The sequence below is a fragment of the Ovis canadensis genome, chromosome 5, assembly GCF_042477335.2.
Source record: "Ovis canadensis isolate MfBH-ARS-UI-01 breed Bighorn chromosome 5, ARS-UI_OviCan_v2, whole genome shotgun sequence".
NCBI classification, from domain to species: domain Eukaryota; kingdom Metazoa; phylum Chordata; class Mammalia; order Artiodactyla; family Bovidae; genus Ovis; species Ovis canadensis.
In genome coordinates this window covers 77,167,051-77,192,231 of record NC_091249.1, presented here as the reverse complement: position 1 = coordinate 77,192,231, position 25,181 = coordinate 77,167,051, and the positions used below count along the sequence as shown (strand labels likewise).

Sequence of the window (25,181 nt, the reverse complement as noted above, 5' to 3'; positions counted from 1 at the left end):
GTATTGTTTTCCTCTATTTCTTTGTACTGATCACTGAGGAAGGCTTTCTTATCTCTCCTTGCTATTCTTTGGAACTCTGCATTCAAATGGATATAGTTTTCCTTTTCTCCTTTGCTTTTTGCTTCTCTTCTTTTCACAGCTATTTGTATGGCCTCCTCAGACAGCCATTTTACTTTTTTGCATTTCTTTTCCATGGGAATGGTCTTGCTCCCTGTCTCCTGTACAATGTCATGAACCTCCATCCATAGTTCATCAGGCACTCTATCAGATCTAGTTCCTTAAATCTATTTCTCATTTTCATGTATAATCATTAGAGATTTAATTTAGGTCACACCTGAATGGCCTAATGGTTTTCCCTACTTTCTTCAATTTAAGTCTGAATTTGGCAACAAGGAGTTCATGATCTGAGACACAGTCAGCTCCCGGTCTTGTTTTCGCTGACTGTATAGAGCTTCTCCATCTTTGGCTGCAAAGAATATAATCAGTCTGATTTCAGTGTTGACCATCCAGTGATGTCCATGTGTAGAGTCCTCTCTTGTTTTGTTGGAAGAGGGTATTTGCTATGACCAGTGTGTCCTCTTGGCTGAATGCTATTAGCCTTTGCCCTGCTTCATTCCATACTCCAAGGCCAAATTTTCCTATTATTCCAGGTTTTTCTTGACTTCCTACTTTTGCATTCCAGTCCCCTATAATGAAAAGGACCTTCTAGACATTCTAGAAGGTCTTGTAGGTCTTCATAGAACCATTCAACTTCTGCTTCTTCAGCATTACTGGTTGGGACATAGACTTGAGTTACTTTGATATTGACTGGTTTGCCTTGGAAATGAACAGAGATCATTCTGCCATTTTTGAGACTGCATCCAAGTACTGCATTTTGTACTCTTTTGCTGACTATGATGGCTACTCCATTTCTTCTAAGGGATTTCTGCCCACAGTAGTAGATATAATGGTCATCTGAGTTAAATTTTTCCATTCCAGTCCATTTTAGTTTGCTGATTCCTAAAATGTCAATGTTCACTGAGTCCTAAAATGTCAACGTTCACTCTTGCCACCTCCTGTTTGATTACTTACAATTTGCTTTAATTCATAGACCTAGCATTCCATGTTCCCTTGAAGTATTGCTCATTACAGCATTGGACCTTGCATCCATCACCAGTCACATCCACAACTGGGTGTTGCTTTTGCTCTGGCTCTGTCTTCTCATTCTTTCTGGAGTTATTTCTCCACTGATCTCCAGTAGCATATTGGGCACCTTACCGACCTGAGGAGTTCATCTTTCAGTGTCCTATCTTTTTGCCATTTTATACTGTTCGTGGGGTTCTCAAGGCAGGAATACTGAAGTGGTTTGCTGCTCCCTTCTCCATTTGACCACATATTGTCAGAACTCTCCACCATGACCAGTCTGTCCTGGGTGGCCCTACAGGCATGGCTCATAGTTTCATTGAGTTAGACAAGGCTGTGGTCCATGTGATTAAATTGAGGACAATTTACAGGATCCAAAAACAAAGATCAAGGGAATCCAGTCTACTAAAGCAAAGAATTAAGCCTGAAAGAGTGGCTGCCTCGAGGGACACTAGGAACCTTAGTCTGGGGTTCCAGCAGTCACACGAAGAGCAGGAGACCAAAGCCTTCATATGCAGCTGTTGGATGTTTGTGGATGAGAGTCCACTCCAACCCTTGCCTGGTAGAGACTCTCTGGGAAAGGTGACCCCACATTCTTGCTTTCCCTGAACATTCCTGGCTTATACCTGTTGTCTCTGTATTGCTACTAATAGTACTTGCCTCCCTATCATCAATACCCAGGCTTGGACAATGTATGACTTTGTTCATCTATTGAAGGGCTCTTCAGTGGAAGAATGGGCAAGGAAAAAGAGAAAGCATCCAGCTTCAGACAGAGAGATTGAGAGATGCTGAAAAAGAAAGAAAATATCCATTTTGGCCTTGACTATGGTAAAAGAGATTTGTGTGTTTATTTGCTCAGTCATGTCCAACTCTTTTGTGAGCCCATGGACTGTAGCCCCCCAGGCTCCTCTGTCCATGGGATTATTCAGGCAAAAATACTGGAATGGGTTGCCACTTCCTCCTTTAGATCTTCCCAACCAGGGATCAAACCTGTATCTTCTGTGACTGCTGCACTGCAGATAGATTTTTCACTCACTGAGCCATTAGAAAACACTACTAAAATATATATCTCCTGAAAATTAACAAGTAGACTGCATCCTTACTTAGCATGCAGGTCAAAATGTTGTATATATGCATTGTGCTTAAAACCTGAGACATTTTTAAAGAGGGACAATCACTCACAGTTTAACCAAATAAAAATAATGTTATACTGTCTTTTTTACCCTCTCTTCATTTTTTTTAGACAAGTTTATTTTTTCTTCATTTTTATATTGGATAATATTTTATGAAGAAACATTATGTACTGAATTTCACTCAACATAATGAAAAGTTTTATTTACATGTTATAAACGATATTTAGGATGCCTGTTTTATTCTACTGAGTAACTGCAATTCAAGGAAAACTGTTATACTGATCATTTAAAGTGTTACCAATGTTTGCTGTTTGAACAAATATCATGATAGGCATTTTGAGTATAAATATTTCCTGACATTTAAAATAGATTCTCCGTAGTGAAATTACTGGGTCAAATAAAAAGGTCACTGTTAAACTTCTTGATCCATGTTATCACCAATTGGTTTCCAAAAGGCTGAATCAATTTTCACTCTGTTTCATTTTGACAGGATTGGACAGTCAGTTATTGAAACATCTTTCTGCACAGGTTATGAATATCTATAGCCCTTTGGAAATGAGCACTGTTCCTCCTCCACTGAAGGCCCTGCCCAGGAATTATCCATAAATAACTGGCAAGATGAGGAAAGGAGAAGGGGAAGAAACCACAGGAGCCACAGCCTGTCACTGTGAATTTGGCAGTAGGAATTCCATAACTCAGACAGCCAAGGTATAAAAGGAATATTAAAGCTGTAAATAATTTCCAGTTAGCACCATTATCTATGTCCTGGGCTGCCTTGCACCCAGATTTCTGTTGGTAACAAGAGCTGAGATGCTCCTTCGGCATGTGGAAGAAAAGCCCTCACATCTTCTCTGGCAGAAGAGAGAGAATACCCATAGCACAGCCCAATGGTCTTTCTTGGGTTCTAAAGTACACAGACCTATTCAATGCCTAAATACATCCATTGTATTTGGGAGAATCTGGAGACTTACAGGTATTTCTGAAGATGGATGATTCATAATAGAAATGGAAAGAACATGGCATGTGAGGAATAAAGGATGGGGGTTGAAGTTTTCCTTTTCCAAAATAACTATATGACATTGGATGAAGGTGAGGGGGATGATAATGTGATAAAGATCTATTCAGTAGATAGTTATACCATTTCTGCAGTGCATCAGATAGCATTCCTGACTCTGGAGATGTGTTAGTGAATGAAGCAGACAAACACTGCCCTGGTGGAGCTGACTTACATGCTCTCAGTATATGACAGGCAAGAAACATAATAAGTATGCTGTGTAGTGGGTTAGAGGGTAATATGATGACTAGTTTTATACACTAACTTAGCTGGGCCACAGTGTCTAGATATTTAGTCAAACATTATTCTGGATGTTCCTATGAAGCTGTTTTTTTTTTTACTTTTTTAAGATGAGATGGACATTAAAATAGGTGGACTCTGAGTAAAACAGATTACCCTCCATAGTGTGGGTTGTCCATATCCATTAAATTGAAGGCCTTAATAGAGCAAAGATTGACCTCACTCAAAAGAAAAAGAACTATATTGGGTTGGTCAAAAAGTTTGTTTGGGTGTTTCCACACAATAATATGGAAAAACCTGAATGAACATTTTGGCCAATCCGATATCAACGGAAGAACTTTGACCTTAAACTGCAACATCATTTCTTCCCTGGAACTCAGGCCTGCAGCCTGCAGATTTTGGTGTTGTCTGCCTCTATAATTTTCTAAGTCAATCCCTTCAAATAAAACTTCTCTCTCTCTCCTCTCTCTATCTCTCTCTTCTCTCTCTATTTCTCTCTCCTCTCTCTCAGTATATTCTGTTGGTTCTATTTTGATGGACAGCCCTAACATAGGTGATAAACATTATAAGAAAAATAGGAAAATGAGAAAGGGGATTGAAAATCTATTGATTTCCTCCTTGAATCTTACCTCTTTCTCCTCCACTCTGATTCCAAAAATGTGGATTTAATACTGGGAATCGGTGCATGTGTTGTTTCTTTTATAAGCAATTCCGTGGATCTTAATAGGCAGCCAATATTTGGTTTATTCTTTCAAAATCATCTGTCTGGATTTGAATCCCCAAGGTTTACTTACCCATGGAGATCATGATTATTGTCTCCTCAGGAGCAGAAAATGACTTTTTTCCTTCTAGCAACAGAGTTTATGGCCTCTTTGAGCTAACAGATACAATAGAAGTTCTGGAGTTTTGCCATGTTCCAACTTTAATGATTATAAAAATCAGCTGGTATGATGGTGAAAATACATAATCTTAGGCACCAGTCCTAGAATTCTGATATAAATGGGCTTGGGCCCAGGCATCTGATTCAGTCGTTGATGAAAAGACACATTCTCTGAGAAGCATGATCTCATTCAGATGTCTCAGCTAAGGCCAGAAATGGGAAGTGATGGACTTAAGGTTACTAAGTGCGCCAGGAGTATAGGTCCAATCCTTTTTCCCTTTTCAGCTCTGGGCTCTTACCCTCTGCCAGTGTCTTCCCTGGACCAGCAGCATTAGTATCCCCTGCAATCTTACAGGGAAAGCATATTCTTAGGCCCACTGAGTCAGAAACTCCAGACCCTGAAATCTGTATTTTATAACTTCTCCAGGTGATTCTGGTGCTTGCTAATTTGAGAATCCCTGCTTTACCCCCCATTTCTTGGTGAGGGGCTACTTTCAGTATGTAATAGTCAAAAGGTAACCATGTGGCCCTTATTAGAGGTGGTAGGCGTCTCCATGGTGACGTGGCATGATCCAGCCCCCTTTAGCCAGGTGTTGTCCATCAGCGTAATTGTGCTTCTACTTACCTGAAGCTAGAGCCAGGCTTCTGCTTTTTTCGTCTGCTCCTTGGGCCTTGAAGCCTGCTTGTCTGTCCCGCTTCTCCCTTGGTGCCCACAGCATGCTTCCACCTTCAGTGTCAACACCAGGGTGAGTCACTTCTAATTATTAGATTTTACGGTGTATCATTTCCTCAGGGAGGCAAGGACTTGGGTCAGAATCTGGCCTAAGAATTTCAAAGCATCCGTGAAAGGAGAATAAGGTACATTTTCTATTAAGGACTGTGGGCTCAAAAATCAGATGTGAAAATTTCCTCCTGTGCCACATTTTCTCCTGTCACTGGACAGGGACCGATTCAGTCCTTTTCTTCACCCAAGAAGGGAAGGATGGGGAGGCCGAGTTGTGCTCATCTCACCCGAACGGTTGCTTAATGATAATGAGCTGTGTTTTTACGGTGCCTTTTATCCAAATAATTTTACAGGCTGATTTTCTTTTCACCACTGCTTAAAACATACTTCATAGAGTCCCAAGGGTGTACTCTCAGAACCCCGTAACCTCTGCATTTGTTAAGTCTTCCCTGCTCCCTCTGCTTACACAGTCTGCAAAGAAAGATGGGTAATGAGCAGCGGAGTTTCTGTAATTAAGCTTGCAGACTGACAGAAAGGAGATTTGATCTATTCTTACTCTCCGGTGTGGCACCAGGTCCAATTCATTGATGTGTTCTTCCGATTTTACATCTTTGTCAGGGTTTCTCTGGGGAGGAATTGTGTTAGAGTGTGAGGGAGGTGCGGCTGAACTACTAAAAAGCCAGTCTGAATGCTGCAGACCATTTGTAGGAGAGCAGTGCTCTGGGATTGGCTCTCCTCTGATGAGTCCATTGCCAGGAATCAGCTTCCCAGAGTGTGGGGCCATGAGAGAAAGCCACGTTGAAGTGTATGGACCCTTACACTTTTACAATTAGCCAGTAGGGAGAGAGTGTATGACCACAAAGCAAGCTGCTTCCAAGTCTCTAAACCTGAAGGTAGCATGTGATTGGGCTATGATGTGCATGGCTTTTTGTTGAGGCACAGGGAAGGGTATAATTGGGAGAGCAGGTGGAGATTAGGCGAGAGGACCTGTCCTAGATAGTGGGCGGGTCCTCTCTCGATGGCCATTGGAATAGCCTCTCGAGCAAACAGGAGGGCAAAAGAGTCTATGAGAGTGTAATTCCTTTTCAAAAAATTCTGGAATGAGTTGTTTCATCTGTAGATATACAGACAGAAATGTTTTTGTATGTCCTTTGTGTTTATCCTTAACTCCTTATATGCTCAAAAGTAAAAATCTCAGCAATTCTGTTTAGACCTGTCACCCAACTAAACTTGAGTTTGCTCACCTGCAAGCAGTAAAGCCAGTCTACTGACTCTGGGTTGTGATGAAACAAAGTACAAGGAGTCCAGGGCAGCTGGTGCTCAAAAGACCCAACATTCTCAAAAGCTTTCAGGGAGAAGTTTTCAAAGGTGGGGTGAAGGGGGATGTGGTGTGTATAATCAGCTTGTAGATGTTCATCTGATTGGTTGGTGGTGAGGTAATCAGGAGTCAGCATCAACAACCTTCTAGCTTCAGCCCCTATGAGGTCTGTTACGTGTTTTGAGGCAGCATATAGTTAACTTCTTCCACCTGGTGTGGGTTTCAGTATCTGTAAAACCTTAAGGACATGGCTCAGAATATTACCAATAGCCCTTGAGTAGATAAGGTTCTTGAGTTTAATGACTGAACTATTATTATTTTGTCTTGCTTGACTGTTGCCCTTTCTTTCTGCATTTGTTCACTTCTCTAAATTTAGTGATTGACTAAAATTTTTCTACAGACAAAAGGCAGATGGAGGACATGGGACAGGAGGAGTGGGCTGGGTATCTGTTCTGGGAAGGCCCCATAGTGTCCTGCTCAGTCACAGACCTGCTGAATGAGATCTGCTCTCCAAAGGTGTGACCCAGGGAATCCTATTATTAAAAGCTGCTATAGAGGTTGATGGATGCGCTTGGATACTTTTGGCACTTGGTCCACAGGAAACGTCTAATTACAACTCAAATTTGGGATTTATCTACAAGTGTCCACTCAGTTTCCACTTTTTGCTGTTCAGGTCACCCGCCATCTCTCTGTTATTCAGGTTTGATTCCTGACTTAGGCTGATTGATGGAGTGGTGACGATTTGGCTGCATTTCCTGAACATTTGCTGGTTACCAAATCTGAACCATTTGTTCATGCATGACCTTCTTTAATTCTCCCAATCATAGGTCTAGTGCTCGAGGCAACTGAAATTCAAAATTATTTGTTCCCGGTGACGCAGTTAGAAAGTGATGAAGCCAATATTTGAACCCAAGTATATTTGACTGTACATCCTACACTTTTGATAACCATGATGTATCAAGACTCATGTATGATCTTTTAAAATTATGTAGATAAAGCAATGAGTCTGGAAGAGTGGAAGAGAAGGCTCTAAGTCCAATAACGTTATAGACAGTGATAGAACCTTTCTATGACTCCTTTTTCAGCCCTGGATTCTTTTCCAGGTGCTTGATCTGTACACATGTAGGCCACAGACTCCTCGCCAGAGTCCATCCTGTCTCTAGTCTTGTCTTCTGTAAGAACACAAGGACTTCTTATCTATATGACATCTTGCTTTCATTCTCCATCCCAGTGTGGAAAGTTGCTCTCTTTTGATTCTACACCTCTAGCTCATTCAGTAAAGCATGTGTTACATTTGTCTTGGCATAACCTGTCTCTTTGCAAGTGTGTGATCAGTCTAGAGATTTAGGCTTTCCGGAACTGCCCAATTCACAGTAAAGAGTCTGACTGAGTTACAAAACTGATTGCTAGGTAGAGCATCATTAAGTGCAGGGGTGCGGGGGGGGGGACTGAAAAACTGACAAGGAATCTATGAGTCATGAGTTAATTTTGTGGAATCTTTTCCTTTTTTAAAATAGTTTTCCCAAGAGATGCAATATACACAGCTGTATAATAGCAGATGTGTCTCCAATGACCCTTAAAGGCTGCTCTCTTTTGCATGACTGGTGGATTCTTTTCAAATCTGGGTCATACGTTTTAATCCCTCAGGGTTATTAAGAGACTTACTACTGGGATGTGAAACAGACTATGGTACACAGCAGGCACATATGGAATAGGTAAATGAATTAATGAAGGCAGTATTTCCCAAAGATAGAATGAGTACCACAGGTATGCAAGACAAGTTGGGCAGATTCATGGGCATTTTTCAAATTTTAGTAGTTACCTCTAATTGGTATTACAGAAAAACTAGCACACTGAGCTGTACACTAGGATATAAATTTCAGTAGAAGTGAGTTATGGTAATTAAACGAGTTGTACAAGTATGGCATATATGCATACTTTACATGGCAGTTCATCTTTAGAAACAATAGGTGAGTTTGTAGTAGGATACTAAATTTGATCATCTAAAATGGGAATAGGAGAAATGTGTGGCAGGGGGCTTCATTGGCAGTCCCATGGTTAGGACTCCGCGTTTTCACCACTGAGGGCCTGGGTTTGATGCCTGGCTGGGGGACAAAGATCCCACAAACGTCATGGCATGACACCCCAAAAAGATGTGGTATGCAAAGGCAGGGAACACTAAAATGAAGAGGGGTGCCTTGAAAGGAGAAAGGTATCCAGAGGAACCACCTGACACTAGAAAGTAACACTGATCTTTTCCATGTTTTATCTATAGGTTTAACCTCGCTACTCTCTCTGGGGAGCTCTTATAATCATCCTGCTTTGAAAGCTCCCTTACCAGTATTAGAAGGGTTTCACAGTTGTTCATTGTTGAGAGAAATCCCATCCTAGATTCTTAGAACAAAATAAAACTGGTTCATTTTTCCTCTGAGTTGGAGCTAGATGGGGAAGGAATGACTGCAGGAAATCTGGAGGCATGTTTATTGATCCAGTAAAAGTCATGAAATAGTCATGGTGGGCTGGGGGACAGGTATCACTTCCTAATGATCTCTCAGTCTTGGGAGATACCAGAAAGACCTTAGAAAATTGCTTTGTTCAGGACTGTTCCACGTCTTTGGAGATGAGTGTCTGAGGCTCAAAGATAAGCAGTGACATGAGAAAAGCAGCACAGTGACAGGCCAATTGCCCTTTTTGCTAGTTTGGGAGCTAATGGTGGGTTCCATATAAGCTGTCCTGGAGTAGCCCGGGGGCTCTTAGGGGAGAGAGAAGGAAGTAGGGGAGAGATGCAATGAAAGCGTTCAGTAAATCTGTATTGGCAATTGAGGAAGTTAGACTTTCTCAATATGTTCTCCAAGTATTGTTCAACCCCATCTTTTACTACAGCAGTAATTAAAAAACCTTTTTTTTTTTTGAATCAAGAACATTTTGGGAATCTAATAAAAATAAAATCTGCACAAATAATTTTATATTTAAAAGAATATAGTCTCCCCCTAAATCTAAAGACCCCTGAATGGTGGCCTTCAAAATTTGCATCAGTGTCCTAATTCTTAAAACCTGTGAATATTATTCATAAGAGTAAATATTACCTTATATGCCAAAAGATCTGTTTAAGGATTTTGAGAGAAGGATCTTATCCTGGATTATCTAGGTGGATCTTAGAACAGTAAGTGTTCTTACAGGTTGTGAAGAGAGGGAGATTTGACCAACATAGTAGAGGAGATGATATGACCAGAGGAGCAGATGTTGATATAATACGGCCCTAAGTCAAGAATACTGACAAGTTACCAGAGGCTGGAAGAGGCAGAGAATGGGTTCTCTCCTAGCACCTTTGGAGGGAGTTTGGAGATGCTGGCACCATGACTTCAGACTTCTGCCTCCAAGACAGTGAAGAAATTTCTATTGCTTTAACTTATCCAGCTTATGAGAATTTGTTACAGCAATCAAGGCAAACAAATACAGCCTCCTGTTCCAGAAAGTAAATACAAGGCTCTTGAGAATCCATACTGCCATGATTAAGAAGCATGTGATGGGAAGGTGACAGTGTAGTTTTCACTGTCTTGTTTATACCCACAAAAGCTCAGTGTGCTGATGATCTTTAGTTTAAATTTTTCCATAAACCTGGTTCCTTTTCACCAAACTTAATTTCCCCTTATCTTTGGATCCCTTGTGAATGGGAATGATGTCCTTAGCATATTTGGAAAGGATAAACATGAGTCATGATGGATACATTCTGGTTTAAACTGTCTGTTTCAATAGTTGCTGACCATTTCAAACTATTTCTAACAAGGCAAACTATTTCTGCCAAGACACAAAGTCTCTATATTAATGTTAATTTTGAAATCCCTAATTAAAATGAAGAGGGTAAAGTGATAATTAGATTCAGTTTTGATAAAATTATAAGAATAAAGAAATCCTAATTCTGGTGCATGATCAATAAGGAAACAAATCACAGAGAAACAGAACCTGTTTCTGCTGGACAGGACTTGAAGGAAAACCCTGTATAAGATCTAGTTCCTGTCTGGAAATGAAGTGGTACTTTTCCATAATGTGTTAAACTCACTTTGAGCCCACAGGTCACTGGTTCCCTGATGTAAAAGTGTTCCGGGACAACCCAGGTCACTTACTAAGATTAAGATCCTGGGGCCTTCCACAGTAATCCATTGAAAAAAATCTTGGGAGGACTGGCCAGGGAATCTGCATTTGTAAGTAAGTTTCCCAGTGGATTATTTTCCAGGACGTTTATGTAGCATATTTTAAGATTCATCACCTTCAACTTTTCTCTAGAAGATTGTCTTGATGGGATCCAGAGATGGGATATTAAGATCCAAGTGGAAAAATAATTGTTTTTATATCATCCCCTAGCCTGTCCAACTAGATAGAATGATCATATCAGGCAATGATCATGTAATGGGATCAACTTGGGAGAAGAAGGAGAGATTGGTATCACTTCTTCATCCAAACTGGTAATATATTTTTTAAGTGTCTGGTATTCACTGGTTAATTTGATCAGCCCATGTGAACTTGTCAGCAGATGAATGGATAAGAAAGCTGTGGTACAGATATACAATGGAGTATTACTCAGCCGTTAAAAAGAATACATTTGAATCAGTTCTGATGAGATGGATGAAACTGGAGCCGATTATACAGAGTGAAGTAAGCCAGAAAGAAAAACACCAATATAGTATTCTAACACATATATATGGAATTTAGAATGGTAATGATAACCCTGTATGCGGGACAGCAAAAGAGACACAGATGTTTAGAATAGACTTTTGGGCTCTGTGGGAGAAGGAGAGGGTGGGATGATTTGGGAGAATGGCATTGAAACATGTATACTATCATGCAAGAATCGAATCGCCAGTCTATGTCCGATGCAGGATACAGCAGGCTTGGGGCTGGTGCACGGGATGACCCAGAGGGATGTTGTGGGGAGGGAGGTGGGAGGGGGGTTCATGTTTGGGAACGCATGTACACCCGTGGTAGATTCATGTCAATGTATGGCAAAACCAATACAGTATTGTAAAGTAAAATAAAGTAAAAAAAAAATAAAAAAAATGTAAATTGGGGAAATATAGAAATTAAATTGATATTATAGATTACTGTAAGAAATGAACTCTGTGGCTTTTAATTAACCTGTGTGAGCAACTATCAAAACATACTTTGCAAGAACTATAATATCACTTTCAAATTCCTTTTTCAATATTTTATTATCATGTACTTCCAAGCAATCACATTTGAGATCTGAATTTCTATAAATTGTATTTAATTCAGTTTTTATCTTTGGTTAGTGATAGACATATCATCTCTTTTTATTGGACACTATTATTTTTGGCCAGCAACCCATAAAATTAAAATTTATTTATACTTGCCTACTAGAAAGAAAAGTATAACAATGTTTTATCAAGGAACAAACAGGGAAAGAAAAGAGGAAAGATATTAATTAATGAATTTCAACCAGAAGAATGAAATAATGTAAAAGTTTTACCAAAGCTAGATTGGAGGGGGGAAGCAATCCACTTTCATCAGAATGTAAAAGGTGAATTATTTTACCTTAATTTAACATAAAATGCAAAATTCAAACAAAATAAATTATATTGAAATTCACAGCAAATGTAAAATTAGATACAATAAAAATATCCTTGATATTTAGAGCATGATATTCAAGAATACATTTTAATTAAAATTTTTTACAAATAAGTATATTACAGAAAATATATCTAGGATCATTGATCTTGACTTTTTTTTCATTAGAATAGTTTATCCATTGTTATCCTTAGTACTGTCTATTCCGAATATCTTAGTTTCCACTAACATTCAGATAACAATACAATAAAATGAAATAAAATCTTTAAGATAATGCTTCTGATTTATTTTAAAAAATGAAATGAGGATACTATTTTGTCTTGTCATATTTGCTGCCACTCGGATATTTACACTTTGAGAAATGCTGAAAAATGTATAAAATTAACAGAATGACCCACGACATATTTTGCTTTGAGTAGAAACTGATCCAATAAACTTTACAGGAAGAATAAAGTAAAGTAAAACGAAAAAAAAAAAGAAAAGATGGTACTCCCTTTTCTGTTATTTTTCCCAAGCCAGGTTATTGCCTCCTTGTGCTAATGTGTCTCTGTCTTATACCTAGTGTTCCATTATGTGTCTTCATTCAGGGGTTGTTAGTAGAAAACAATAGTAACCACCTTTGGTTAGTTTCAAAAGAAGATGATATTTATTAAAAGAATGGATAGTAGCATATAAAGAGTATTCAGGAGAGCCAGAAAACCAAGCTTTGAGGTCATGAAGTTAAAAACAATGCCCCAAATTTGTCTCAAGTTGATTTAGAGGATTTCCTCTGCAGCTGGTTATGTGACAAATTGTCCTTACTTCAGCATCCAGCTTCTGATGAAGAGCCTGGGATGGGATCATTTGATATAACAAACCCAGGTCATGTGTCCATGCCTAAACTGAAAGGGCTAACTGGAAATAAGATCATGTATTTTCAACTTCTGTATTGGCCAATTCTTTCTTACATAGTAGGGAACTTCTCAAACACAGGATAAAGGTTCCTTTTCCATTGATTGTCAAACATTATGTTTTAATTCCAACTTCTTCATTTCCTCCTTTACAGTTTTTACCCATCCTTCAAGTGCCAATACACATTTAGCCTTTTCTAACAATGTTCTTAGTGACTCAAACTACATTGATCTTTCTTTTCTGCTCTATCTCACTAATAGACTGAGTCACACAATACAAATTATAAACCATTTTGGTCTCTTTGCCTATTGTCTCTTGTGCATACATCTATTCTCCCAAAGATCAATCATCAGCAACTCCAGAATAGACTCTCTATTGACTGCTTACACAGTTGGGTATTGGGGAGCATGTGTGGCTCTGTTGGGGGCCGTCTGCTAATGCTTGTTGATGGGCTTCAGCAATTATAAGCAGAAAAATATGAATTGCCTGCAGTGTGTAAAGTGAATATGAGCATAATAAATAAGAGAAGAAAGATCAGAAGCAAACATAGCAGGGACTCAGTCATAAAAGAAATCAACTTTAGAGAGGGATCCAGAATAATGACACCTAATCTAGTGATGAAATCACTTTCAAAGTGACTGGAAGATAATATTTACAGAAAAGAAATCTGTTTCCAGCCCAGCAGCAGACTCATCCAGAACTTTTCCCCAATAAGTTTCTTGTTCTCCTGGGTAGTAATAGTTGGAGTAAAACATGTGAACACGTCTTTAAAAATTGCTGGGCAGTGTCTTCTTGCAATGATGTTTTTTGCACAATGGCAGTGTCTATCAGATGGACTAATTAAAGAGATTAATTAGTTCCCACAGACCCCCAGTCTCCAAAATCTAATGTCTGATGATCTGAGGTGGAGCAGATGTAATAACAGAAATAAAGTGCACAGTAAATGTAATGCACTTGAATCTTCCCCAAATTGTCCCCTCCACCCTTCTCCCCCAGTCTGTGGAATATTTGTCTTCCGTGAAACCAGCTCCTGGTGCCAAAAAAGGTTGGAGACTGCTGCTCTATAGTATCCTCAGTATCTTTTTTCCCATTTAAATCTGTCACTAGTGAAGGTACTTGATATCTCGGTAACCTTGAGTTCTTTGATCATCAGTCTGTGAGAATAAATGAAGTCAAACTAACTTTTAATTGACAAGTTAAATTTCTAAGTGATCTGCCCTCTGGGAAGATTCATTTTAGCCACACCTCTGTCTTTTCATCCTTCCCAGCTATACAGTGGATTTTCTCAAATCTCCAGGAAGGTGTGCATGGGTGCTCGTGAGTGTGTCCACCCTGCAGGGCACCAAGCTTCAAGGGGTGTATTAGCCAGTGTGCTGGAGCCTCCCTGGTGTTATGGCTATACAATGATGTATGGTCAAGTGACCAGAAGGCCCCTCAGTACTGCACCAGTAGGTGGCCCCCAAAGCAGTGCTGCTTGGCTCACCCAAGTTTATTCCAGTAAACTAACTACACCATTCTTTCCTCTCTGAGTTAATCAAGAAATTTCCTCCTGCCCCCTATTTCCCTCCTTCACGCCCTATCTGGATGTGTCTAGGGTCAGATTAAGTATGCATCTGTAATAGCTGTCATAGTGTGTGCAAGGTCTGGACTTCCGCACTGTGGTCAACTGCCACTGTGTCAAGATGGTTCTGCTTGACATCTTTCTTTCATGGGATAGGCTGTTTTGCAGGAGGTCCCTTGGCCCTCTTGTTTCTCTCTGTTTCTACTCAAAGGGATTTCCAGCATCAGCAAGCTGATGTGGGAGATTTGAATGTGGAGGCAGGAAGGAAAGTAGGGAAGATGGACACTTCTAACTAGTCTTGTCTTGAAAAGATATCAGATTTTGAACCTCCAATGAAGATGTTCTTTGCTCCCAATCTTTTGCTTAGTCATGATAGTAAATTTGCTTCTAAACCTGATCAAAGATACTGTACAGGAAGGACTGCCAGTTAATGAACTTCAGTTCTTAAAATTTTCCAGCTTATTTTGTCTGTGTGTGCTTGTGTGCATGCCTAGTCACTCGGTCGTGTCGGACTCTCTGTGACCCCTTAGACTGCAGCCTGCTAGGCTCCTCTATTCATGGGATTCTCCAGGCAAGAATATTGGAGTGCGTAGCCATTCCCTTCTCAAGGGGATCTTCCTGAACCAGGGATTTAACCTGGGTCTCCTGCATTTCAGGTGGATTCTAAGGACAGTCTGATGCTCAAATTTTAAGTCAGTATCTTTTTTTCCATTTAAATCTGTCACTAGTGAAGGTACTTGAATCTCAGTAACCTTGAGTTCTTTGATCATCAGCCTGTGAGAATAAATGAGGTCAAACTTTTTATTGACAAATTAAATGGGCTCCAGCACACTGGCTAATACACACCTTGAAGCTTGGTGCTCTGTAGAGTGGACACACTCATGAGCATCCATGCACACCCTCCTGGAGGTTTGAGAAAATCCACAGCATAGTTGGGAAGGAGGAAAAGACAGGGGTGTGGCTAAAATGAATCTTCCCAGAGGGCAGATCACTTAGGAAGCTACCCATGAAGACCTTTAATACTATAGTCACCACGAGAGCAGATCTCATCAGGAAGATATCAGATGTACCCATGTGGTTCCTCTTGCCTGAGCCATGTTGTCAGGCTGAGGGTTTTTCATCTCTGGGTCCTGGTTCTTCCAGGGGCATCTATGCTCCAGGAATCCAGGGGATTTGACATGGCTTATGGGTTTTGGTGAGGTAGAGAAGCAGAAAGAGTGAGCCTTGAATGCTCAGAGCAGTATGAGGAAAGGCACCTTTGGGCTAAGGAAACTAAAGCTTTATTAGTAAGCCTCTCTGAGCAGGCTGTAAGAAGTCAGGGAAAAAAATAGAGGGTAGACTGTTGCAAACTAGGTTCTATTTAACAAGCACTTATTGACCATATTTTATGATCCATAAAATAGTCACCATATTTTATGTGTTAACCTTGCATTATGTTTGAGCATATTAGTTATTAATTAGAGCTGGACATTGGAATTGTCTGCAGAATTTGTTTTTGAAAAGGTGCACCAAGGAGATCAGCCCTGAGATTTCTTTGGAGGGAATGATGCTGAAGCTGAAACTCCAGTACTTTGGCCACCTCATGCAAAGAGTTGACTCATTGGAAAAGACTCGGATGCTGGGAGGGATTGGGGGCAGGAGGAGAAGGGGACGACAGAGAATGAGATGGCTGGATGGCATCACTGACTCAATGGACGTGAATCTGAGTGAACTCTGGGAGTTGGTGATGGACAGTAAGGCCTGGCGTGCTGCGATTCATGGGGTCGCAAAGAGTCAGACACGACTGAGCAACTGAACTGAATGTCTTTTCTTGGTCTACATATACCTCATTGATTTCTTTGGGGACAGAATTTGCAGATCTAAATGAAAACAATACAAAAACCAGGTCAAAAAGTCCTCTATAGCTGATTCTATGCCCATGCCCATTTAAGACCTTCTCTGAGATTGTGAAATGGAAAATTCACAGTGCTTGTTCTTGAGATGCTAGTAGGAGAATCTGGTATGTCAACAATTAAGACCATGTGACTTCTAATGGTTTAGAATGTTCATGAGTAGTGCAAAGATCGCAGCATACCCTATCCCCAGTCTTTTTACACTTGTGTAGACAAAGGAAATGGTCTAATTTTTTTTTTTAACTTTTTTGGTTTGGTGTCAAACTATACTATCTCATTTTTTTCTCTTGTTTTCCTACTTTCTGCATCTATTACATTATATAAGAAGTATCTGCTCCTTGCTGGTTAGTGTCATTGATGGTGGATTAAAAAAAAATTATTGAGTGAAATATTTCTGATTGCTAATTTTTGTTTTCTCCTGTTCTGGGTGGTTTTGATAATTAGTATTTTTGTTTTAAAAACAGCCATTTTATTTGTTTTTGTATTTATCTTTTTTAACAAAATTGGAGTATAGTTGTTTTACAGGGCTGTTTCTGCTGTACAACCATGTGAATCAGCCATATGTATACATATCTCCTCTCTGTTGAGCCTCCCTGTCACCACCCCCACATTCCACTCCTCTAGGTCATCGCAGAGCACCATGCTAAGCTTCCTGTGCTATACAGCAGCTTCCCAGTAGCTATTGTACACATTGTAGTGTATATGTTGGAGAAGGCAATGGCAGCCCACTCCAGTACTCTTGCCTGGAAAATCCCATGGACGGAGGAGCCTGGTAGGCTGCAGTCCATGGGGTCTCGAAGAATCGGACATGACTGAGCGACTTCTCCTTCACTTCTCTTTCATGCACTGGAGAAGGAAATGGCAACCCACTCCAGTGTTCTTGCCTGGAGAATCCCAGGGACGGGGGAGCCTGGTGGGCTGTCTCTGGGGTCTCACAGAGTCGGACATGACTGAAGCAACTTAGCAGCAGCAGTGTATGTATGTCAATGCTACTTTCCAAATTTGTCTCACCCTTGCCGTCCCCCTTTATGCCCACGTGTCCATTCTCTACACTGATGTCTCTGTTTCTGCCCTGAAAATAGGTTCATCTGCACCATTGTTTTTTAACATCCCATATATATGTGTTACGATACGGTATTTGTTTTTCTCTATTTGAGTGAATGAATGTGAAAGTCACTCAGTTTTGTCCAACTCTTTGTGACCCCAGGACTATATAGACCATGGAATTTGCTAGGCCAGAATACTGGACTGGATACCATTCCCTTTTCCAGAGGATCTTTACAACCCAGGGATCTAACCCAGGTCTCCCACACTGCAGGCAGTTTCTTTACCAGCTGAGCCACCAGAAAAGCCTTTCTGACTTACTTCAGTCTGTATGTCAGACTCTAGGTTCGTCCAAACCAGTACATATGAGCTAGTTTCATAGACAAAATGTTTTTGTATATATGTTTGTCATTCAGATAACACATAGAAACTCTATGCTATCTCCAGTGATGTCATTTCTTTTTCTCAGTATTTTCCCTCCAATAAGCTGAGCTGGAGCTTGTCTAGCTCATAAGATAGTGTTTTTTACTTTATTTACCATTTTTTAAAATCACAGTTGTGTTTTCTTTAAAAAGAAACATACGTGTTTTTGGCTGTGCTCAGTCTTCCTTGCCGCTTAGCAGGCTTTCTGTGGTTGTGGCGAGTGAGGATCACCTTCTAGTTGCAGTGCCTGGGCTTCTCATGGGGTGGCTTGTCTCGTGGAGCATGCACTCTAGGCAAGCAGGCTTCACTAGCTATGTCGCTTGCGCTCAGTAGTTGAGGTGCAATGGCTTAGTTGCCCGGCAGCTTGTGGAATCTTTCTGGACCAAGGATCAAACCTGTGTCCCCTGCATTGGCAGGCAGGTTCTACCAACAGGAAAGTTTGTCATCATGTTTTCTATTATGCTTTGATGTTTACGTATTTATTCTTTCATCTTCTTTCATTTGGCCTATTATGTTCTGTTTCAGCTTTTGTAGGGAGATGCTTATTTAAAGTTTTAAAAAATAAATTCAGTTGGCTATAATTCTAAGCACCATTTTAGCTCCTTCCAGTGGTAACATATGATATTTTGATTGTCATTCAGTTATAAGCATATCCAATTCTTACAAGAATATTTCCAGTTTGATTTTCTTTATAGCATGAGTTATTTTAAGCTTCCAAATCTTTAAGGTTCTTCTTTTTGTTGTTTTCTAATATAATAAATTGTGGTCATTGGTCCTTTGTGGTATAGAACCTTCACACTTTCTATAAATTACATGAGTTTTGAAACATGTATATTTATTACTTATTGGGTGAAGGGATATATATGTCCCAGTGTGTTATCAAATTTTTCTTATAAATAAGTAAGGCTTCAATTTTTTTACTTGCATTTATTTTTTGCAGCATTTATTCCCGGGCCATAAGTTTTTGTTTCTTCAGTTTCTTCTGGGGTATCTTTTTCTTCTGTGCAACCTCCTCTTCTGGTTTAGGAACGATCTGTTCTTTTTCAGTAAGGATCATCTCAGTGTGGCAGGGAGAGCTCATGTAGGGGTTGATCTGACTGTGAGCTCTGTAAGTCCTGCACCACATCTTGGGGGCTTTGTTCACCTGGATGTGCTCAATGACCAGAGAATCTACATCTAAGCCCTTAAGTTCAGCATTACTCTCTGCATTTTTGAGCATGTGTAGTAAAAATTCAGCACTCTTTATAGGCCACCGACCCTGCATCCAGCCCCACTGTTTGGCCTGTGCACACCTGCCAACTCCACTGTTGTGACGACGGAATGGCACACGTTGCTTCATTAAAGTGACATCCTTCAGGTACTTGGTGGCTTTTCGAATATGCATACCCTTAACGGCCTGGACAGTTTCACAAGTGTTCTTAAAATGAACACGATTTGAACCTCTTGGTTTGCATGATTTTGTGGGGTTTTCTGGGTTGAGTGAATAGTGCACCACTTTTAGGGGTCATCTCAGGCCGCTTACTGGGAAAAAAAAAAAGAGGCATCAGTTTTTTACTATACAAGTAGATTACAAATCTGTCACTAAAGTTTTTCTTCTATTTCTCAAACTATGCATATGGAAGAACATGCAAGATGTTTCAACCTTTAATTTCAAAATAATTTTTTAGTTTCCAGAAAAGTGGTTTTAATAATAAAAAGAATATCTATATACACTTGACCTAGATTCATGGATTGTTAACATTTTACTCATTTTGTGTTTTATCATTAATAAGTATAGTCTGTATGTGTGTACACACATACAATTTTTGGTGAACTATTTGAGAGTGTTGTGTCATTGCCCTTTAAACTGAACACTTAAGTATATATTTCCTAAGAACAGGATACCTTCTTAAATAAAGGGCAGTTATCAACTTCAGTGGGCATCCTAGGTGACACAGTGGTAGAGAATCCACCTGCTAATGCAGAAGACACAAGAGATGAGGGTTCGATTCTGGGGTCAGAAAGATCCCCTGGAGGAGGAAATGGCAACCCACTCTAGTATTCTTGCCTGGAGAATTCTATGGACAGAGGAGCCTGGCAGGCTACAGTCCGTGGGGTCACAAAGAGTCAGACATGGCTGAGCACATGTACACACATCAACTGTAATAAATATAATATTAATATAATGGTTAAATATATTATCTACATTCCATTTTTATCAGTTGACCCAGTGTCATTTATAGTATTTTTCCCTTTTAATACAAACTCCAGTCTAGAGTCAGGTGCTTTATTTAGTTATCATGTCTTTAATTTGATACATTTCTCTAGCCTTCCCTGTTTTTAAGATATTGACACATTTGAAGAATAAAAGCTGCATTCTCCTCTCTCCTTTTTAATGGGCTCGCTCTTGTTTTTAATTTATCTTCCCTCGGGGTTGTTTTTAAATTATGTGTCTGAGTTGGACAACTGCACAGTGGCCTGTCATTCTTGGGGACTTGCTGGGTAAGTCTGCCCCTCATCCGTGATGTCAACTTTGATCACCTAGTCAAAGTGTTGTCTTATTTCTCCACAGTGTATGTTTTTACCTTACAACTTGGTACTTGAAAACCGATTAGCAGGAATAATCTTGAATTCAAGACTCAATCCTGATTAAATGGGATGGACTCAATGCAAAATTTGATTTAAATGATGACAATGATGATGCCACATACATAGAAAGAGGGCATGAAAAGATATATTACTCCAATGAAGACATTTTATTTTTTTTTACTTTGTGGGTAGACAGCAGGACAGTCAACTTCCCAAACAGGCCCTTGAGAGAGAGCAGGGAATGGAGACTCCATTTACAATGGTTAGGGGCTTGGACCTGGTAAGACTTCCTATAGGTGGGCAGGAGCTTGATGGATTTGAAACTCCTGCCAATAAAAGGAGTACTGTGGCCTCCTTATCCTTTTACTCAGAGGGGGACCAGAGAGGGAAAAGAAAGGAATGAGACTTAAAACCTGTCACTAGTTAAACATCAAATACTGAAGCCAGGCTCTTTATTACAAAATATAAAACCTTTCATGTCTTGATTCTCAGCATCATATCCCCCATTAATGACTCTTGCATGAATTGGTCTATATTATAATTCAATGAAAATACTGACTTTATTTTCCCAAGTATTCTAGCTTGCTTTCCACATTTTTCTGGTCAACCTTCAATATTTTAATGTAAAAAGGAGCCCAACATTCTGAGTGTTCCCTCCTAAATTGGTCTTCTTTCTTAAAACTGTGTAGTGATCCACTGTTATTTCAAACAAAAAGTTTAAGTATAGTACACTATACAACTTTCTCTATAGGTACCCCAAAATTTACCAATATTTTAAATCAAGATTTCTGTTCTTTGGTAACCTCTACACCTTCTAATTGAGTTCACTTTTCTTCTCTTAATAGCTGATTTGGGTAAATTATCTTAGTTCTCATATACCTGTAAATAATTGTCTAATGGATTTTGAATAATTGAATGGATAACATTTCTTGGTTGATGAGGTTTTTGTTGTTGCTTTTATTTTCACTTTTTTAACACTGCCCAGAATGGACAGTGATTAAAAATCAGCTTTCAGATTATTTGAGGATAAAATATAAAATATCCTTCATTTGAAGATAGTTGGTCTTTGATCCTTGATAATTTGAGCTTTTCTTCCTTCCTGAAGGGTGATGATAATGTTTCCATATGTAGACTTACTGTATTTATCCTTGGCAGTAGCAGTTCTCTTTTAATCTAAAATGTGAGTTTTCTTTCATTTTGAGAAAAAAAATATCAACTACTTTTATTCAAATTTTGCTCTTCCACCTTCCTCTTTTTGTTTCTTTAGAGCTTCTACAAAATCCATGCCAGGACCCTCAGTCCGTCTTCTCTGTCACTTAATTGCTCTTCCGTCTCACTCTCGCCTCTTTCTGTCATTGCCTGCTTGGGCAGTGTTTTGGGGTAAACTGATGTGGATAGTGTGCTAAGGTCTATTCCTTTCTTTAATGGTAAGGGTTTTTTGCTTGTTTACTTTTTATTCAACTCAACAGAAGGATGTCTTTTGGTTTTATTATTCTCAGACTGTGATGGAGTGAAGATTTCATCTGTGCTATTTCTTAATAACAAAGTCTGCAAGATAGCAAATGAATCAAATAGTTGTTCTTTTTTATTGTTTTCATATGTTGTTACTGTTTTGTTTGCTTTGCTTTTGCCCTCCATAACACATTTTCTTCTTGAGCCTCCATACTCCATAGTTTAAGTATTTCTTCAAAATACACTCAATGGCACATTATATTTGGGGGGAGAGAAAAAAAATTCTGGTTAACAATCATTTTTGACCCTGAGTGTCATTTTGGATTCTCTGATTTGGCAGACATAAAGATCGATGAAACTGTTACTGTTTTATGTTCATATAAATGTCAAGTTACGTGACTGATATATTGGCTACTTTGAGGTTTAGATAATTAGAATTTCAAGCTGAGTGTAAATAATGAATCCAGTCTGAGTATAAGCCAATAGTGATATCTGACACTATGAAAGACATTCTCCATTTTAGCTACTATTGAAAAAGTTAAACAAAACCCTGGATATGAATAAACACAAAGAACTCTTCTACGTATAATGAGTTCAGATCAAGTGGTGTATAGGTAGCATGGGAAATACATTCATCTAGACATTTACGTTTTCTCTGTGAGGACAAGTGTTAAACTAGTCTGATATGAGTGACAACTATTTCCACTGATCACTCAGATTCTCAGTGTTTTATGTGAAGTCTCTGTTCACAGTCAGTTTTTTTTTTTTCAAGTTTTCAATTAGGTATTGTCCCTAAATTTAAACAGTTCTATATTTGTCCCCTACAAAATTTTTTGGTGTATAGACATAGTTAGTTGATGTTTTGACTTGTTAAATCATTGAGTCCAACTATTTCTGTCTGTCATCCCAACTATAAATCACCCAGTTTTGTGGAAGAACCACCAAACCATGACTATATATATTTGGTCAGGATGTTCTAAAGGAGAAATGGAATAATATTACAAAATGCAAATGTATTAATTCCTGAAGCCCCCCTCCATTGTTAAACCATTTTAAATCCAGTGTTCACTGCTAATTAGTATGTTAGACAGTAATTAACCTGACTGTTACACAATCAGATCTGTAGTCTTTTTCCCTTGAAAGGTGTTCTTTTTTTAAACTTGCATTCAAATTGCACCTGGCTTTGTTTACTCAGTTATTCTTGCTTATGTTTGCCCAGGCTGGTAGCACTTCTCAAAGTGGAAAGATGACTTTTACAGGGGTGGCTGAAACCACGCTGGGGACTCCGGAGACCACAGGGAGCTCTGAAAGCCAGGCTCAGTGGCAGGTGAAAATGTGATTCTGAGAGGCGTGACTGCGATTTTGAAGCCATAATGTGTAGTCATCTTCCCCCCAAGTGACCATGTGCACCTGCTCTCTCTCCAGATATTTACATTTTCTCAGAATATCACTGTTTAAAAAAAAAAAAACAACCCAAAAACAATACCATGGATTCTGTCATCCTGAATTGAATTTCCTATGTGGCTAGGGCGAGGAAACAATGGTGATAAATATGCAGGGAAGAAAGCTAGATGCCTTTTTGAAAAGATTCACACGGGTTTCATTTGGAAGGTGTTTAAAAGGTTCTGTTTTTAAATTATTTATTCCCCCCTGGGGAGGCCTAATATCCAATCAGAAAGCAGAATGAGGCTGCATTGTGCAGATTCGCAGAAGCCTTTAGACTTTGCCCTCTCCCTCTAAGCTTAGGCTGATGAAGAATTCCATTTTCTTCTGGGTCTCATAGTTCTCCTGCCCTCCTGTTGTTCTCATACACCCCTCTGCTATCAGAGGAGGAAACTTGGGGCTTTTTGTTTCCTTTTTTGCCGTGATGAACATACAGGTGAGTTTCAGGGAGGAGGAAAGTCTCTCCTATTCTTGGTTCTTTTGGCTGTTGCAGTAAATAAATGGACACAATGGAGGAAAAAGATATTAACTCCTATGGGAGTTCATAGGAATATGAGACTCAAATGACCAAAGCAGACAGCTGTTTTACTGTTTGCAGGGGTGGGGGGGGGCGGGGGGGTTACAATACATTTGTAAAGAGTTGACAAGACAGAGGGGTTTGGGTGAAGGGTAGTAAATTAGAAAGTAAAGTGGTAAAGAAATAGCAAGGTTTGTTGATAGAGCCTTCTCTGGTGATAGGACTTCCTGGTACAGGGAGGGATCCTTTGACATGGGGGATTTATTGCCTGCTTTTGTTAACACAAGTTTATATGTCTGGTGCACAGTGAGGTCAGACAAACTGAAACATCAGAGTTTGGAGCGGAGAAAGGTTTATTGTAGGGTCAAGCAAGGAGAAGCGTGGCTCATGCTCTAAAGGCCCCAAACTCACTGAAGGGTTTTGGCCAGGCATTTTTAAAAGACAGATGAGGGAGAGTTTGTAGGGTCTGTGATGTTTTGTGCACCATTCTCTGACTGGCTGATGGTGAGGTAACGGGGCGGTGCCACAGGGGTAAACAGCATCAGAAGGCCTCGGGTTATGTGCTCATGGTCATCAAGTAGTTAACATCTTCCCTTTGTTGGTGAGGGAGAGGTTTTTTTACATCTGCTGAACAACTCAGGAAATGCTCATCAAATACTGTTGTCTAGGTACTTCAGAGAGGAGCTAAAGCAGAGGATATGAGGGAACACCCCATGGGATCCTGCTAGGTTTCACTTTCCAGGATCAAGGAGGGTCAGTGTGTCCTTCTCGTATCAGTTGTTCGAGTAACTTTAACTGCAAACAATTGATATACCAAAGTGACATATTTGGGGTAGCCTTCCCTAAACTCCATCATAAGGAAAAAAAAATGAAGCAAAGTATCTTTCCATAATATCAGTAGTAGTAATGATTATAATGCTAATAGCAGCAATTATTTGAGATAAGTAAGGTTACCTTTTCCTCAGATTTTAATCACACTCTCACTGAATCATCAATAGAAGTCACCATTTTAGTTACCATATTTCATTTGAGAAAAATGACTCTCAACCAAGTGAGGTAGCTCCCTCAGGTCACACTGCAAGGATGAGATGGTTGGATGGCATCACCAACTCAATGGACATGTGTTTGAGCAAGCTCCAGAAGACGGTAAAGGACAGGGAAGCCTGGCGTGCTGCAGTCCATGGAGTCACAAAGAGTTGGACAAGACTGAACGTCTGAACAACAACATAGGAAATGAACAGTTATCAAACAGCTAACAATTATCTTGTGATTACTACTGTGAAGTGTAACAAAGAATAGGAAGTGCTTACAGCAAGAGAGCCTATCTTGTATGGAT

At 39.6% G+C, this 25,181-nt stretch overlaps 1 pseudogene; it reads right to left on the bottom strand.

The window, feature by feature from the left end:
* Positions 1 to 18,792: 18,792 nt before the first annotated feature.
* LOC138441626 (large ribosomal subunit protein uL22 pseudogene) lies at positions 18,793 to 19,264 on the bottom strand (annotated as a pseudogene).
* Positions 19,265 to 25,181: the final 5,917 nt, after the last annotated feature.